The sequence below is a fragment of the Ziziphus jujuba genome, chromosome 10 (assembly GCF_031755915.1).
Source record: "Ziziphus jujuba cultivar Dongzao chromosome 10, ASM3175591v1".
In the NCBI taxonomy this organism is placed as follows: domain Eukaryota; kingdom Viridiplantae; phylum Streptophyta; class Magnoliopsida; order Rosales; family Rhamnaceae; genus Ziziphus; species Ziziphus jujuba.
This window is the reverse complement of record NC_083388.1, coordinates 12,050,534-12,054,660: the sequence shown is the minus strand read 5'-3', so window position 1 is coordinate 12,054,660 and position 4,127 is coordinate 12,050,534. Positions and strand designations below refer to the sequence as shown.

Sequence of the window (4,127 nt, the reverse complement as noted above, 5' to 3'; positions counted from 1 at the left end):
TTTCGTCATAGATTGGAGCTTTGGCGTGACATCAATTTTTGTCACATAAAACATATTTTTTTGGTCATTGTTCACAAAAATTTTGTTACCAATACATACGTATGAATTGGTCAAACTTAACTATCAGTGACAATGAATACAAATAGGTGACAAAATATTATTTATCATTTAAACAATTAGTGGCACATCTGATTTGTTACTTAAAACTTCAATGACACATCTTATTTGTCATTGAACTCTTCCAGTGACAAGTAAACTACTTTTTATCATTAATTATCATTTACAAATATAACATGACACTTTTGAAATGCAATTAACATAAAAGAATAATACTTTATTAAACAGTTATCTTATACTACAAAATTCATTAGACACCAACTCATACCATATAATGTGTACCAAATACAATAATATTACATTAAAAGAAAAATATAAACAAAAACAGTTTGTAATTTTAGGGAAAAAAATAAATATATATACAAGATGGTTGCCTATACCCACAAAATCTTTACAATCTCCATCTTCCAATGCAGTTCATTAATATATTCTCCAAGGATCCTATATATAAAAAAAAAAATGAATCATTTAGTAGAAATCTAATTTTATTAGCAAAGGAAAAAGAACAAGCTGAAGACTTCCTAAGTCCCTATAAGTTGGCAATCCTTTACCTGTCAAGCATTCCCACCTCTTCTTCAATTCCCCCAACTTCCCAACCACTAATTCCAAATCTATCAATCATAGTTATATGAGAACCAGTAATAATCATACTATAAGAGTATAAATTGCCAGCAATATTGAAAATAATCTATCAAAAGCAATAAGAACAATTCTTAGATGAAAAATCTCCAATTAAAAACTAGGGCCGGAAAAGAAAACTTCTTTTCTGCAACTACTGGCATGACAAAGGACAAATGTTTCACTGAACTTAACTCTTCTCAAGGCATTTAGAAAAAAACTGAAGTATAAGTTAGCTTAGGCATTTACCTTGTCTTTTATATTGAAGTAAGATCTTTGCCAAATTTTAAATGACTAGGAATAACTTGCTTTCAACAACCTGGAAAAAATTTTAAAACAAAAAGAAAACAAAGGACACTTCCTTTTCAATAGTAATGCAAATCAAACAAATAGATAAAAGCCACCATATATCTAGATATGGTGCAATAATACTATCTAATCAAAATTTATCAAGGGTCAGGGTGGTAGCTTTAGTAGCAATGATAAGACCAATTTTTATTAAAATGATACAAGTATGCCATTCTAACTAGCTTTGTATGTAATCGAACTAATAAATTAATATCCATTTAAGCCATCTGAAACATATCCAAGAAATTTCATTTTCATTATTTTGATACCCTAGACATATGAATTTAAAAAGCCAACAACAGTATGAAACAACATCCATATACATATTTATATATATATATATATATATATATACATATTTAAGACCAAAACCAAGTAACCAACTTCAACAAACCACATCAATATTCACTTCAATCACAAATCTCAGAATCCTCAATTCAAATCATTCTTTACTATGGTTCTTTTTTAGTCTTATCTAGCAATACTATTACCCAAAAAAAAAAAAAAAAAGTGTGTAGAAAGTTTTAGATGGTGCCACCAACTTCAACTTTGTGCAAGACAAAGAATGATATACCTTAACATCATGTCCCCTCTTCATCACAATAACAGAAGCTGGTTTGTAGATTTGCATATTCGTAAGTATTTTATTAAACAATGAAGAATTGCTGCTACTTAAGACACAAATGTGCATATCCTTTTCGGCTATATGTGTGGGGTAGTCAACTCTCATTTTTTCACATGTAGCACTTTTGTTTCATATTTTTCTTCTTTCAGAATAAACTGAATTAGTAATATTATCAAACTAGACAAAGTCTTACCTAGAAAGACGCTACATATTTAGCAATATAATTCAGAACAAAGGCATTTCACCAAATATGGTAGTCTTAATGTTGGAAAACCATAAGGAAAATAGATGGCATTCTTAATATCCTGCCGTGCTCTATCAATTTGAAACGAGCTGTAAAGACCATCAACCACAAATGATCAGCAATTTAGATAATACATCAGCATTTCACACCTTAAAAGAAATTTATATATATAATTTGTAAAAAGGCAATAACTATCAAAGCTCCTCCCCTAACCATATGCATTTATGAAAATTGCCTGATTCCCAACAAGAAGCTCAAGTAAATTTACCACAATACTCAACATCAAATCTATCCAAAGTAACTGTTTTCCACATTTAAGAACATAAATAAAATAAAACTAAAGGAAGCAAAGAGAAACCAGAAAGTTTTCCCAATGAGGCCTCCTTAAAAGTCTATCCAATCCAAGGGTAGATATCAAAATACCTATCCCACATTAGCCTGCATCAAGAAGCAAATTGGGTATACAATTGAAGACAGTAATAAGCATATACTAATAGACCACAAAAAAAAAAATTATATTAAGAAAAGTTGACAAGTATAGAAAAAAAGTCAATGCCCAGATGAACTAAAAAACTAGAAAGAAATGCAAAACAGAGAGCTACATCAAATAAATAATAAATCGGAAACAACTCGCAAAAGTATAACATGGAACAAAAATTCAATACCCAGATCAATTATAAGGTTGCAAAACAGAGAGCTACAAGGAATCAAGAAAAACCACAAAATCAACAGCTAGAAAAGCCTAATATCAATGTTAAATCCCACAAAAATCAAATTTCATCTGCAAATAATCAAAAACCAACAGACTGAACCTCATCTTAGTTAATATTCACCATCTCAGCTCTAGGCAGAACATACCCATTCTTCTTCTCCGACGGCTTCTCAAGCAACCCATAAATGGAATCCAGCTTCTCAAAAGCTTATTTGGTCCAAATCTTCGTCGGCTCATTCTGCTCAAACTGAACAAGGCCACTGATTTGCTGCCACCCGGTTGTACGACTTCATGACGTGATTGAGGATGCGCTGCTATAACCACCATCATTGATTATCGAATCGGATCCACCACCTGGGCCTCAATCAAGGGCATTTCGGTACACCACTGGTACTCCTCATGGGTCTCAATCTTCCAGGCAAAGATGGCAACGGTGTCATGCTCGATGGCACTGGCAGCAGCGGCGTGGTCCTGAGCGAAGAAGATTTTGCAGGTGCAACAACAGACCTTGGTGAGGGCTCTGATGAGTATGGCGGTCTGGATGGTCATGCGATCGTGAAAGAAGAGATCAAGAGGGAGAGGAAGAGGGAGAAGGAGAGGAGAAGGGAGGGAAAGATGGGGAAATTTTAATTTAGGGAATGTTTTTTCAAATCAACATGGTGTGGTTGGGTCAATTTTCCAAACGTCACCGTTTTAAGTTAACATTATTTTAAATAATAATGCGATGGCATTATGTGACACATGTACCTTTGTCACCATAAAATGAATAATGTAATACTAATATATTTTTAGTCAATTAGTTACCAAAAAAAAAAAAAAAAATGTCACTAATCGTCTATATAAAGTGATAAATTTTCATTTATCACTAGCATTTTCGTAGCCATTGCCCAAATTTGTGACGAACAATTTGTCATGTATTTGAACATGAAAACAAAATAGATGGCAATTTCTTTTCTTTTTCATGTAATATGTATGTTAAGTGACAAATTTATATTTGTCAATGAAAATTTCGTAGCTGCCCAAATTTTTTGTAGTGTGTGTATGTTATATCTATATATTTTGTTATGGTAGTAAAATTATTTAGTGAAAAGTATAAAATAGAATGTAAATTTTCTTGTTAATATTGAATAGTAACTATATAATATTTTTATATTCCTTCTAGGTTTTCATATGATATATTTAAAATAAGAATTAACAAGCCATAAAAAATTTGATATCTAAAATATCAATTTTTATGATGAAATTAAATAAACTTTTCATAAAACAAAAATTTGAAAAATTGTAGTTTCAATGAGGTTATAATGACCATCTTCATTCTTATGTAAATATCATAATTATATTCTCTTTTAAATTGCATATATTCATAATTATATATATAAATATATTTATATATATAACAAATATTTTCATTACCATGAGAATATTCTCTTTTAAATAATTCCATATATTTTTCAAAATAATAG

At 30.6% G+C, this 4,127-nt stretch overlaps 1 long non-coding RNA gene across 1 annotated transcript; it reads right to left on the bottom strand.

The window, feature by feature from the left end:
* Positions 1–319: 319 nt before the first annotated feature.
* Positions 320–3,307, bottom strand: LOC125420799 (uncharacterized). The gene is made up of 2 exons (XR_007239077.2): positions 669–3,307; positions 320–558 (listed from the first exon to the last, which is right to left on the bottom strand). It is a non-coding gene; the product is annotated as an uncharacterized LOC125420799 (long non-coding RNA).
* Positions 3,308–4,127: the final 820 nt, after the last annotated feature.